Source organism: Hordeum vulgare, chromosome 5H, assembly GCF_904849725.1.
Source record: "Hordeum vulgare subsp. vulgare chromosome 5H, MorexV3_pseudomolecules_assembly, whole genome shotgun sequence".
NCBI lineage: Eukaryota > Viridiplantae > Streptophyta > Magnoliopsida > Poales > Poaceae > Hordeum > Hordeum vulgare.
The window spans coordinates 529,440,865-529,455,735 of record NC_058522.1 but is presented as its reverse complement, the minus strand read 5'-3'; positions in this window follow the sequence as shown (position 1 = coordinate 529,455,735).

The window sequence follows — 14,871 nt, the reverse complement described above, 5'->3', positions numbered from 1 at the left end:
AGTTTTAATAATTTATCTTCATTTTTATGTTTTGCTTTCATATAAATTATTTTGGGTATATAATAGTATATCTCCTCTAATAATAAAGCGCGCAGTGCTTCTGTCAACCGTCGCGGCTTTTTTGGAAAAAAGCCCCTGAGGCTTATCGAAATCAACCCGCAATCCTATAGCAACGGGAAGAAAACGTTTTTTTTTTTAAAAAAAAAAGCCCTCCGTCGCCGCCACGAGCCAGCCCTGAGCTCCTTCTCCTTTCTCCCGAAGCTGCACACCCGATACCGCCTCCGGTGGGCGTTCACCGGAGCTCTGCCGCCGCCGGAGCACCGACAGCTCCTCCGCCCGGATCCCGACCATGGCAGCCCGCGCCGCACCTTCCTTATCCTTTCTCACGTTCCCTCTCTCTCATCTCAGGTCTCTCTCTTCCCCTGTTCCGCAGGACCGCCATGGCCATGGAGCTCCGCCGCTCATCGTCGTTCTTCGTCAGATCCGGCCACAAGAGCAGTCGTCGTCCCGCGCTGGACCCTGCATCACGTTGCCGCCTCGCCGACCTGATCTGGATCGGGGATCCATATCGCCAGCGTCGCCTCACCCCGTTGACCTCGCCAGCCTCGCCAGCGCTCCTGGACCTAACGGAGGAGGTGTCGTCTCGGCAGTGCGTGACCAGCGCACAGGTTGATCGCTGAGAACTCCGCACTTCGCCGCCGGATCGACCAATGCTTGCCCCATCTGGCATCGCACCATCGAGAAGGACATCCCTGTCCTCACCTTCGATGCCACACGCGGGCCAGGAAGGGATTCTTCCCTACTGTGGTCATCGCCTCTCTCATAGACATTGGCAGGATTCGGCCAGACCGTCGACACCCCAAGGTGAGCCCTCATAGCGGCGTTGGCCAGGCCTCGCCAATCACCAGTGAGCCCGGTCTCACATCTCCACCATCAGGGCTAGCTACCAGTGCAGACCATGCTGTTACAACGTTCAGCGGCGTGGATGGAGAGTTTTTCACAATGAGGTTTCTTCTAATTTGAAGTTTTGAACGATGAATGCAGACCGCGGTCGTCCGAAACGTCGGGAGACACACCGCCGGGACCAGTCGCGTCAGGGCTTCTGTTACTCCTCCCCATGGTCAACATCATCACCTGCTCAGAATCTCCGATGGGAATAGTATGAACCATTAAATTCCATTGCTGAAGCGTCATATCTCACTAGATTCTACATTATACAACTAACAATGTTTGTGCCGCAACGAACTTTCTTTATTCCTCGCTGAAATTTATCTCGTTTTGTTTCACATCAGACAATATACAGTTTCTAAACTAAAAAAAAAGATAGTACAATTTCTGCTCATATTATGTTTTCCCTTCTTGGTCTGTCATTGATGAAGTAGCAATTGTTAGCAATGTCAGTCATGCACGGTGATGCAGATTAGCGTTTTGTATAAATGTTGGTCAAAGATAATGTTTACCTTTATCTTCCTTGATATCTTCTTTTAGACAGGAATCATGTGACTTACATGTCTTCAGTAATGGAATGGAAACAATAATCATTGAAATCATGTCAACTTTCTGGCATGTTCTGAATCTTTTTCTCTATTATATCGAAAATAGTGCTTATGATGCCTAATAAATAATCACTTTTATGTACAATTTGGATGATTAGGTCACTTGATGGTTCGAAATTGAAACCTGCCCATCATGGGTTGGATAGCCATGCCTACCATTCCATGCTATATTATTGTTTTATGGCGTATTTGTGTTTGCAGAAACCAGAACCGCATACTACTCTCCCAACTAGACTACTGGTGCTTCAGTATTTTTAATCAAGGTAATTCAATTATGGTTATGCCCAAAAGCACAAACGTTGAGTTTACAGAGATATGTAAGGTTCGGCTACCCACAAAAAACGTAAGATTGAGCTGTGGAGCTACCGTTAAGTTTTTTCTAACCTTAAACCTTATACTCCCTCCGTTTCTAAATATAAGTCTTTTTAGACATTTCACTAGAGGGCTACATACGGAGCAAAATGAATGAATATATACTCTAAAGTATGTCTATATACATCCGTATGTAGTTATTTTAGTGAAACCTCTTAAAAGACTTATATTTAAGAACGGAGGGAGTAGAAGTTAAGCTGGTGCGGTTCAATGATATATTCTTAGTCCGTCATGCGTGTTTTTTAGAAAAGTTCCTACTCTTTTTGACAGTAATCCTGCAATCGAGTAAATAAGTGAAAAAAAAGTCTTCTAATTTGTATGTCATGACCGAACGAATTATTGGCCGAGCGACACGATCAACCGAACGTAAGACCCAGTTACCGCGTTGTTTGCCTTCCTGGGCCTTCCTTCTGTTTTCTACAATAAAAGAGAAAATACTGCTGCCTCAATGGATAAAACTCATGAACAACTACGTACAGTATTGTTGAAGTCCACGACGAGCTGACCTCTCATGCCCACGTAGGATTGGAGCGCCGCCTATCTTGAGCAGTCACTGCATCGCTGCTATTGCGTAGTTGGCTGCGTCGGTGCAGAGGTATGAGCATCGGTCATGTAGTCCCCGGTTCATATAATTGTGGAGCCACATTGCTTGGATATAACGCAAGGAGGAAGATGACAATCTGTGTTGGTGTGCGATCGGACGGCCACACATATTTTGATCAAAGGGCTGGTACATATATCTATTCTTGGAGCATGCATGGCACGAGGGATCGACAAGGGAATTATTATACAGTGAAAAGGTTTTAGCATGGTTTTCGGTGTGTGATAGCTAGGAGTGTGTCATTCGGCCTCCTTATAAGAGCATCTACAATCGGGACTCCTAAATTCATCTCAAACGCTCAGCCGGACGATCTGGTTAATGATCGATCAGAAAAATCCGATTCAGATGGGCGCCTCAAACGGGCCTCCAAGGCCTAGGCTGACCGACGCACCTCATATCAAACCCAAATAAAGAACGGATATGGGGAGGCTCGGGTGCGTCGGTCACGTCGGACTAACAGTCGGATCCCACATGGAAACACTTCGAAACCCGGTCTGAAGTTCGTCTCCTTCCTCGGATCAGTGGCACCGCGTGGCGGCGCTTAGGCGGGCCAGGTAGTGCCCCATCCCGGCTATTTAAGCTAACTTGCGACACTGAAACCTTACCCAAATCCACAATTCCCTCATCCCGTCTCTTGACGCCGCCAGAGTTCACTCATCGTCCGCCTCCAGTCGTAGCCATGCCTCCATGCCATCGAGTAAAGCACTACCCTTATCTGATGCTGGTGGTCTGGTTGGAGCGCCTTGAGCATATTCGAGCAAGACGCGAAGCCCGGATCACCTTGGGGATACCTCCGGATGCGGTGGGTCCGGAGGACTTGGAGGAGGAGGAGGAGATGGTGGGGGAGGAAGGAGAGGATGAGATGGAGGAGGACATGGGGGATGTTGGGGACGCGGATCTACACACAGAGTAGCAGACGATCCTCGATTCCCACTCGTCGGAATCGGCAGTTGATGCAAAGCGCCATTGTCTCCAGCCGGCGAAGGCGAGGCACGATGCGGATGTCGACAAGATGCTCGCGTACATGGATGATGATGAGGAGGAGGAGGAGCCGGAGCCCTCCCATGTGCCTATCTACCTGGTCCCTGGTACTGATGTGGTGGACATCTCCGTCGATGAAGCTTAGACAAGCGCGGACATTGGATTTAGTTTGCATGCTTTATTTGGATATAGGGGATGAATATGAGGTGTTCAGATGCATATCACTCAATATGAGGTGTGACCGTTGGTGTCCACAGACGCGCCCGGATACATCCACAAACGTTTGTGAGGCTGTGTACGGTTGTAGATGCTCTATTTTTTGGCATTATTAATAGAGGATGTTTCATGATACTATGTGAAGATGTAGTCCTGATACAAATCATTTAGAATCCATAAGATTTATTCTGAGGGTGCTATATTGATGTGTATCCCTTGAAGAACCATTTTATCTTTATGCTTTTGCACAAAATCATTTATGGTGTTTTCTTAGGATAACTTATCATGTTGTTTCTCATGTGGCAGCATAATGAATTTTAAGAAATTTGCTGATGTCGTCAAGTGTATATTCAAAGGGGGAGACGAACTATTTCTTTCTTCCGTTGCAACGCACGGGTATTTATCCTAGTGTTAACTAAAGAAAGGGCCAAATAGTAGTGTGTCGTCAAAATGGACAACTAAATTTGCCCGATCTATTGGTTATAAGCTAGAACCGAGGCTGTTCCTGACCCTGGTTCGAATCATGTTTTTCTCCAATTTTTGTGAGGAATAACCACTTCCCTTTTTTTTCTTTTGCGGCTTCTGTGTTTCTTCCTGGGCCAGCCCACGAGGAGGGGCGCTTCAGGTGCCACATAGGAGCTCCCCGCGCTAGGTCCACATATTGTATGTACTGGTTCCTAAAAGTAATCGCCGTTGGACCGGACCACTTTCTAGCGCGGCGCTGCACGCTAGTTCTTGCTCGTAGTGAACAATAGAGTTTGCTTGCTTCGTTTTTTTTTTAGAGAAGGAGGTTAAACCTCCGGCCTCTGCATCAATCGATGCATGCAGCCATCTTATTAATTATTTCAGAAATGTTTAACAAAAATATACATCAATCCATCCAAAGCCACCACTCACACCTACAAACTCGATAATGTGGAGTGCTCTCACTCCACATATCTAAGACCGATGTTGTTTTCAATCCATCCACATAACGTATCGGGAAAAACAGCCGGTGCAACACACCTAAAACGCACACCTCACGCACACGTTTTACCAGCCACCATCATCCTCGAACCACTGACCCATCTTCAGGAAAGAGATCCGCATCATCCTTGCCAGGCCAATCATCCGTCGACGCCACCACGGTGCCCAACGGCGCCACCGCCCTGCGCTCATCCGTTCAGATGCGAAGACTCCGGGAGATCTGTCGTGCGTAGCACCTGCCAACCAGGCATGACTCAGCGTAGCACCTGTCGGCCAGGCATGACTTGTCAGCTCCACCGAAATTCCGTGCAAGACGAAGCCGCTCCACCTCCTGCCTCAGTCTGTCAGCGCTGCTCCACAAACGATGCTTCCAAGAGAGAAACGGCACCGCAGTACCGCCATCGTTCGATCTGGAAGACCAGATCCTAGGGTTTCCCCCGAAGCAGTGCCCACCACCAGCAACCAATCAGGACCCACACATTGCCCACCACCACTCAGCCCTCAAGGCGACGCCTTCAGGAAGGTAACGACGTCGAGGACGCCGCCGCCGCCCACCGGAGTTAGGGTTTTCACCCGAAAGGCAAGGAAGGGGAGCAGAGGAGCAGATGTATGCCGACGTCTCCAAAAAGAATAACGACGCCCTTGAGCGTCGTCGTCGGCGCGGCCGGCCTCGGCCAACCAAGGGGTTTCCCATAATCCGAATCTCCTCCACCGGCTTCACCCGCAGGAAGGGCCCCGACAACCACGCCGGCACCGCCAAGAATCCGCAGGAGAGAGGCCCACAAATCAGGACCTGGGGGGCGCAGGCGGCGGTGCGGGCTGCGGCCGACGAAGGGGAACAACACACCTCCACAACGACGCTTCCAAGAAAGATAGCGGCACCCGTGGGCGTGGGCGTCGCCGTCGCGGCTCCGATAAAGACCGGAGCAAGGATTTCTCCCGGAGCTGCGCTGGATAACCACCGCCACCGACCGCTGAGCATGGCCGCCACGCACCATCACGACCCCCAGCCAAGGCCACTGCACCGCGCGCCCTGGACACTGCTCGTGCCCAGCCGACCAGCGCAGCCGCGCCCGGCTGCCTCTCCCTACCACCAGGGCCGAGTGCCCCGCCAGATCCAGCCATGGAGCCCCGGATCCGTCCTCTGCCGCCGCCGATTGGCGAGATCACACTGGATCCCGCAACCGCCGACGCGGGGCGCCGCCATCAGAGCCCGAGGGCCGACGCGAGGGGCCCCGCCGCCGCCATCCCTGGGGCACGCGCGGCTTCGCCGGCGTCCCCTCCGGCAGCGGCGAAGCGGGAGGGGAGGCGGAGAGGAGGTCCGGTGACAGCACGGTGCGTGTCTCCAGATTGGTTTGAAGGCGCCCGCGTCGGATCGCGTCGGGGGCGGCGCCGCGCCGAGCGCTGAAGCTGGCCGCCTCAACTCTCGTGAGGAGCGGCAGGTGGCGAGGGCAGGCCGCGTCAGGTAGGTCTCGCGGTGGCCGGCGTCAAGTCGCGTGGAGGCGGGGCGGGCGGGCGGGCGGGATCTCGAAGTACTCCCAACCACCTCTTTTTCCTTTTTTTCTTTCTTCTTTGTTTTCTTCTGTTTTTTCTTTGTTTATTTCACTGACTTTATGTTTCTCTTTTTCTTCTTCTCCTATGCTTAGGTTTGATTTGCTTATCCATGTTTTTTTCTTTTTCTTTATACTCTGATTTTCTTTGTTTCTTTCCGGGGTTTTTTTGTTTCTTCACACTAATTTTTCTTTCTTTTGTTTTTCATTGCTTTTATTTCTTTAAAGTATGTATACTTTTTCATACATTATGTAAACTTTAATATATATTTAAAACATTTTTTATACTTTTTAATATTTATAATATACTCCCTCAGTTTCAAAATTCTTTTTTCTTAGATTTGTTTAGAAATGGATGTATCTAAATACTAAAACGTGATTAGATACATTCATATCTAGACAAATGTAAAACAAGAATTTTGGTATGGAGGGAGTACATTTTAACAGGAATATGTTTTGATTATTTTTTAAATACATGTTGAAATATTTTTGATATGATAAAAACATGTTCGTTGCACTAAGTAAACATTCTTAGTACATTGTGCAATTTGTTTTTGAAAATATCATGAACACATTTGAGAAACTTGTGGTTTTCTTTTCAATGTGATGTACATATTTTGAATGTATGAAATATTTTTATTGAATTAAACAACCTGCTTTTTATATTTGTATAAACATTGTTTAAATTAAGGAAGCATAATTTCATTCGGTCTCCTGACATTAATATACAGTTCGGCTCATATCCGGTGTGGGAGTTAGACCATTGAAAGGATCTTTCCCATGTACGAGAGGACCAGAAAGGATGCACCTCACGTACTTTTCTTTGGGAATGTGCGACATTTTATATTTGTCACATTTTTCAGACATGTAATTAACATTTTTTGTACATCTGTGTGACTTTTGTTGTACACATGATTAACATTTTTTTATAAATGATTAAAATTTATTTATTTATTTTTCTGCGCAAAAAAAATATTATTTATTTTTTGTATAGAAAAAACATTGTTTGAAGGTATAAGCACTCCGGTTTGACCAGTCTTTAGTCACGCCACGCCGGCCCGCCCCGCGCACCATCGTCGTACTCGAGCGGCAGCAGTATGACGCGCAAACGAGGAGGCATACCACCGGCCCGACATGCCGGAACCGAGCAACCGACTAAAACATGACCGCCACCGTCGTCGTCGCCAAGGGAGACTCCGTCGTGCCTGATGACTTCGCCACCGTGCATCCATGTAAGCATGCATCTTGTACCTTCGTATGTGCTTGACACTTGCGAATGAGCTGTCTTGTATAGCCACGATCCAGAGTCCTTGGTATGTTGGCCGCCACAGGAGACACCGCAGGAGAACCTGCGACGTGTACCCGTTGATCAACCGCTTGATCGAGAGGGAAGACCCCAACAAGATCGCATGCCGTCGTGCAGCTCACACCATGGGTAGCGCCAGCCAATAGTACTGCAGCACATTTGCCACAACCGCATCCCTCTACAGCTCCGTCGCTGCACGTAGAATGAGTTCTCGTCGTCGTCTTTGGCCGCACAGACTTCGCCCGGTGATGTCCTCAGACGATGGCGAGGGGAGCAGACGGAGAGCCTGCCGGTGGAGGGTAGAGGAGATGGCTGTCGTCCTTAGGCATGTACAATGATGTTATTTTAAAAGTGTCATATAGGATAAATGATGAGGTGGAGGAGAGATAACTTAAAAAAAGACTTTGCCTTCCCTTATTTAAGAGATACCTTAAAAAAAAGAGGAGATTATTGAGCATATTATAAAGGATGAGCCCGACCGCTCGCGTCGCCTCCAGGGAGGCGACTCGGGCGCCCAGCCGCCGCCGTCCTCGACCTCCCTCCTCCCCTGCTTCCCCGCCGCCGCCGGAGGAGGCCGGCGAGCGAAGCTCGCCCGGCGGACGGCAGACGGTGGGCCTTCCTCCCTTCTTCACGAAAGGATCCTCTGGGTGAGATGCGACGGCGTCCCTCGGCGTACGACATGGAGGCGGAGTTGGCGCGCTGGGGCGGCGGCCCGATGGGATCCTAGCGGCGCTGCGGGGGTTGCCGACGGATCTGGGGTTCACAACCCCAGATCGGTTCTCCTCCTCGGATGATGCTGGATCTAAACAAGGTGGTGGCGCCATCCCCTTTGTCAGGGATGACGTTCAGGTGGTGGGTCCTTGTGACGTTGCCAGTGGCGGCGGATCTTGGGATCCCGCTCCTGGGGACGTCGCAGGATGTGGTGGTCCGTGCAGGAGAGATGGGTTCTTCGAACAGATCTGGATAAAAGCTTGCTTTCGGCTACTGCCAAAGCCAGCGATGGCGGCATTGTCTACGTCGTTCCCTTCCTAAAGGCATCGCCGAGGAGAAGTGCAGGACCACTCTTTGCTACCTCCGAGGGAAACCCTAGATCAGTAGATCGGATGACGGCGACACTCTGGTGTCGTTTCCCTCTTGGGGGCGTCATTCATGGAGGTACACACGGGCTCGAGGGATCATTGGTCGGCATCTACGGTGGAGCGGCGTTCCTTGTGACACATCGACGTCGTGGAGTCTCGGCGGCGAGGCGCAGCAAAGTCTCGGCGACTGATGCGTGATGATGAGCGCGCGTAGGGAGGAGGCGCTGTCTGGCGCCGTGGGGGCATCGACGGCAGGCCTTGCAAGGTCGATGCGTTAGTAACTGTTCTGAAGATGGATTGATGGTAAGCGGCGGCGACGGCCTATGAGGGTGTGTTGGATCGGTTTGTTCCCCTGACCCGCTATATGGCTCGGTCGGGGCCTCCGGCTTTAGATGTTAGGCTAGGCGAGAGGTCTGGGTATGTGGCTCATACTTTCTGCACCCCTTCATCATTGGATAGGAGTAGCGACAAATATTGTCAAGAGAGCGGCTTCAGATATATTGATGTATTGCTTTGTAAGATCTTTGTGAATAATTAATAAAATGGCTGCATGCATCTTCCAGATGCAGAGGCCGGAGGTCATCCTCCTTTTCTAAAAAAAGAGAAGACAAAAGGTGATCTCTTAGCACAATATGTCTCACCATGTTTTTATGAATAACTAATTATAGAAGATAAGGCTAAGAGATGACCCGTTGTAGACTCTATTTTTTGTCATCTTTAAATTACATGCAAGATTTAAGATAATATTATTTTATCAACCATTGTACATGCCTTTAAATCGCCCGGAGACGATGGGGGGATTCGTTTTTTCAAGAGTTCTTTGGGTGCTCGAGCCTCCAACTTGTGCTACTCCAACTCGAACCAATATAAAATTGGAAGAGAAATCCACTTCATGGGCCTCTGCATCAATTAGAGATGCATGCAACCATTTTAATATGAATATCAAGATAAACATGATCCTCATATTTTTTAAAATAAGTATCAAGATATTTTCTAATGAATGGTTTCACCACATATCAAGCTTGATCCTCAATAAATGTAAACCCCCCCCCCCCTTACATCACCTGTCAATTATAGGAATTGAACCTGAGTAGTTACACTAGTGGGGACAGGGCCTATAGCCCCGGCCCGTAAGGGGCTTTAGTCCCGGTTCACCAACCGGGACTAAAGGGGCGGGACTAAAGGCCTAACCTTTTCATCCTGGCCCTCTTACACGCCGGGACTAAAGGTGCTCCACGTGGGCGCCTCGTCGCGCCCCAGGGGCAGGCCCTTTAGTCCCGGTTCGTTACACGGTCCGGGACTAAAGATTTTCAGATTTTGCTGGCTTTTGGGTTTTTTTTTGAATGAAATTATTTTTAGGTTTTAGGGTTTTAGGGTTTAGGTGTTCAGGAGATTAACGTGATGCCTCGTTTTGTGTTCGGGAATTAGTTTTCATATAATTTAAAATAGAAATAATTATGCATATATATAAGATTAACTTATCTTACAAGCGATTATATATATACAATTATATGGAGATCTGAATTATCGGGACTAGAGCCCGTCTATTCGATTACATGGACGAACATCAGTAATGACCCTTAGCTACACTAAATCGTCCTTTGTCTTCTATAGCTTCCGTCCTCAGAAATCCCGCAAGCTCCTCTGCAACAGCAATCGCGCGTTGCTCTGGTAGGACCTTCGTTCTCATGACCGTGTGCTATATAAGAAGAGGAGATGAATATGAATATCAATCATGATAACAAAGAATGACGGGTAAAAATAGAGGTGTGAATGTTCATTGCTTACGTCGAATCTGTGCTCCTTGAACTCAGAGGTAAACGTGCGAATGGTCTCGCAAACATAGTATCCGCATAGATGCGTTCCCCGTGGCTGCACTTTACGAGAATGGAATATATATAATCAAAATAATAATCTAGCATCATAAATGTATTGAAAATTAATAGAAGTATATCATACTACTACTTACCTGAGCCGCTCTAAAGGTCAGCTTCTCAGGAAAGTTACCGGGAGTCACGCACTTGAACCGATTCCAAACCCTGCCTGACAAGGATAATGATTTGCTAAATTTTCATTAATTGATATATCAGAAAATCATCGAAAGAGATCGATAGAGCGCAAGAATGATTAAAATTACCCTTGAAGCATGTCCTGCAGGCTTTGGAACTGTTCCAAGGGTCTCGATAATGGGTCGAAGGCATCAACTCTTCCCTTATCAATTTGAATGTCCAACAGAATCCAATGGAAGTTGCACATGTGTATATATATATATATATATATATATATATATATATATATATATATATATATATGTGTGTGTGTGTGTGTGTGTGTGTGTGTGTGTGTGTGTGTGTGTGTGTGTGTCTGTGTGTGTGTGTGTGTGAGTAACTTATCAATTACACTTATAAGTAAATGGACACAACAGAGTAAAGACCCTCACCTGAAGTTGTATGGAAACAGTATGTGGTCACAGAAATTTTGATCTCTTAGAAACCTTAGAAGGTTTTCCTCCGTCTCCTTGGGATAATTAGTTAGCGTCGCTATATGTATTTTATCTGGATCAATAAACCCAACATTTAGGATGCTCTTACTTTTACACTCCAGAATCTTCATTCTGCATAATAGAGTACACGTTATATATAGAAAATGAATTGAAATAACTAAACAAGTTATATGTAGACAACGAATTGAGAAACTTACAGACAATAGCAACTCATAAGCGATTTGTCGAGGGCGTCGCCATTGTACATCTGGAAGAGTTCATCAAAGTCGATATGGATTTCTTCGGAGCGGCCGTAGTACTCCTGTGGGACACTCAGCACGATCATCGTTCTCCCATTCTTTGATTCACTTAAGTACCATTTATGCAAGTAACGCATATTTGTTGGGAGATCATCTTTGCTGACCAAAGGCTCTCCCATGACAAATTGTGGCTTAGGGGCTACCACAGCCTTGGGGTATCCTGTCGTCTTGGGAAGCCAGCAAAATTTCAACCAAGATACCACATTCATCCGCCAACTCCTTTGCTTTTTCAAAAGCTTGCCCCTGCACCGGAGGGGGAACATTCTCGGTTAACACCTTGAGGGGTGGGATCGACTGTTTGGCCTGTTGTCCAAGTTGAGGAACGTTTGATTTTTTCTTGCTTGTAGTTGAACTTGATTTGCTCCCACTTGCACTTGCATGTGACCTGCTCTTTTTCACTTCCTTCTGCAATGTGCGTGTATAGTCATCAGGCTTATAGTGTAAGTCATACTGTGATGGAGTGGTTATGAAGTCTTTTGCCCATGCTATGTTCTTCTCCGTGTATTTCGGGCGGGGCTCGGGTTCCTTCCTTATCATCTGCGCATCATGTTGTTCCTTTGCTATCCTGGCGTTTTCCTCGGGGGTACGATCATAAGGTCTGATAGGAAGATTAGCATGAGGTACCTTTGGGAGGGGCGACAGTTTGCGCTTTGGGGAGCTCCGTCCCTTAGAAATCATCGACGAAGCGTTCTTGCTGGCACGCTTCCGCTTAGTATCATGTGCGGGCGGCGGCGGAGACGGACGACCCAAGTCCGGCGGCGGTGATCGAGATGGACTCGTGTTGTGCTGGTCGACGTCATGTGGAGGGATTGGAGGTAATGGAGGTGTAGGTGACCTGCGACGACTCGGAGGCGGTGTTGTCCTTGGGGCCGAGCCTGGAAGCTTGATGTAGTTCTTGTCTCATAGGATAACTCCACCCAGTACTTCTCCGAGTGTCCTCTCATCTTCGGGTCCAGCTATGTCGAGCTCCATATCATTAAACCCCGTCATGATTTCATCCACCCCGACTTTAGCAAAGCCAGCTGGAATCTCACGGCCATGCCAGCGTGCATCAGGGCCAGAAGGTAAAGCTTGTCCGACGGCCACCTTCATGGATATGTTCTTGAATTTCTGATGGAGTTCACATGATGTTGACTCCTTGATTCCATCCACGGGGTAGCCGGGACCGCCCTCTATCATTCTTCGTTCATCGTCGGGCGGGGCCTCAGATTCAGCCACGCTGCTTTTCCGCTTAGATGGGGCGCCGGTAATATCAACTGCAGGATCTTCCTGGCGCGGTACTCCTCTAAGCTCATCAATCTGCTTTTGTTGCTCGTTAATCCTGGCAAGCAACTGGTTGAACTTGTCATTCTCCTCATCCTGCTGCCGCTTCTTTGCTCTCTCTCGGCTTCTGTAAGTGTCTTGGTCTCTGGCAAACCCAAGCCACCACGGGTAAGAAGGACCGAAGCCTCGCGTTCGTCCTCCTTGTTTGTCATTACCGAGGACCAGTGTGAGCAAATCTTTCTCTCTATCTGCAGTGAACTTTCTTCTTCCCTCCTTAATTTCTTTCACTATCCTTTTCCAATTCTCCCTGGGTATCCTAAGATTGTCATTGCAGATGAGGTCCCCTGTTGTTTCGTCGTACGACCCATCATGCGCAAGGAACCAATTTCTTGCTCTCAATTCCCACTCACCACGGAGTGGTTCAGGTACGACGCCTTTATCTATCAGATCTTGCTCTTTCTTATCCCACTTTGGGATGGCAGTCTCATAGCCCCTGGCCCCAGCTTGTGGTGATATTTCTTCTTGTCGGCATTTATCTTGTTCTTTTCTGATAATGCATGGGCATCTTCTGACTCCTTGTACTCTTGAAATGCCTTCCAGTGATTCGCCTGCTTGGCTAGATACCCCTCGAATACTGGCACTTTCTGTGTCTTCAGATAGTTTTTCCATAGCTTCTTCTTCCAGCTACGGAACAGTTCGGCCATCTTCTTCAGTGTCCACTGCTTGACTTTGGCCCTCAGTTTGTCTGCGGCGTCTTCATTCTCACATTCTGGCAGGTTGAAATGTGACATGAGATCATTCCAAAGATTATCTTTGTACCTTTCGGCGACATAGTCACTATCGGCTGCCCCTTTGCGCTTGTTCCACTCCCGAACGCTGATCGGGACGTGATCCCTAACGAGAACTCCGCATTGCTTCTTGAATGTGTCAGCAACATTCTTAGGAAGCTTGGGTTCGCCCGTAGGAAATATCACCTCAAATGTGTAATGCGTCCGTGCATCCAACTTTCTAGTCGGGCCTCGTTTCGTAGTTTTGCTCGATGTGGAGGCCTAAGAGGGAGAAACATTCGTCAAATGAATGTATATGTATACAATATAGAGCTATCTCCAATATTTTTCACATATTACAAGTGATTGTCGAACTTCATATGTATACCTCGCTGGACTTCTCCTCTTCACCGGCTTCTCCATCAGCGGAGCTATCACCTTCTCCGTCATTGGACCTATCTCCTGCCCCATCAGCTTCACCTTCGTGTCGCTCGACCTCCATTCCAACGTCCTGGTTTAGATATGACGACGGAGATTCAGCTGGTTCAATTCGGGGCCGTCTTTGATTATATCTTCCAGAAGTTCTTCCTCTTCGAGGTTCCTGATATGTGGATCTATAGTTCTGCAAAAAACGGATTCTCTTAACCTTTGTACCAAAAACCTAAGTAGGAGTACTTTTCCAATTTGAGACTCCTAGATTTCTGCATAGTATTCAAAGTAGGAGTACTTTTCCAATTTGAGCATTCAATAAGCAAAACCAAATCGAAAAATAAAGTAGTATTCAAATTAGCATGCATTCAATTATAAGCTAATACATCATCACTTTTGTCCGTACATCGTCGAATATTATCATTAATACTCCTCGAATACTATCATACATATAGCATCACTAATACATCTAGAACCGTAGCGCCCGACGGGTATCGGTGCGGGCGGTGGACACCCAAAGAGAAGGAACCATCACAGGATCATAGCTCCAGTGAGATCCCCGAAGAACCTGCCACGTATGCTCGAACCTGCCCTCCAACGCAACCATGTAGCGACGGACGTGCTCATCCTCCTCGCTAACACGGTGACGTACCACCTCCGCGGTGTCCGGAAGCCTCGGCACCCTCACTGGCCCACGCGACCGCCACCAAACAAGGATCGGGTCAACGACGGGCTGGCTCCTCACCAACCTACGCCCCCGGAAGGTAGCACCTCCCAATACCAGCCGGGCGGAGCCCAGTCCCGGACAGGGCCCCTCTGATCAAGCAGGTGTCCTCCGTCGAGTCGACGACGAGGATGCGGGATAGGCATCGTAAAATGAACTAAAAAAATAAACTAGTTCTATTAATTTTTTTGCTAAAAATAAACTATTAACACTTAAGCATATACAATAGCAAAATTAAACTATAAATAATAGCAAAATT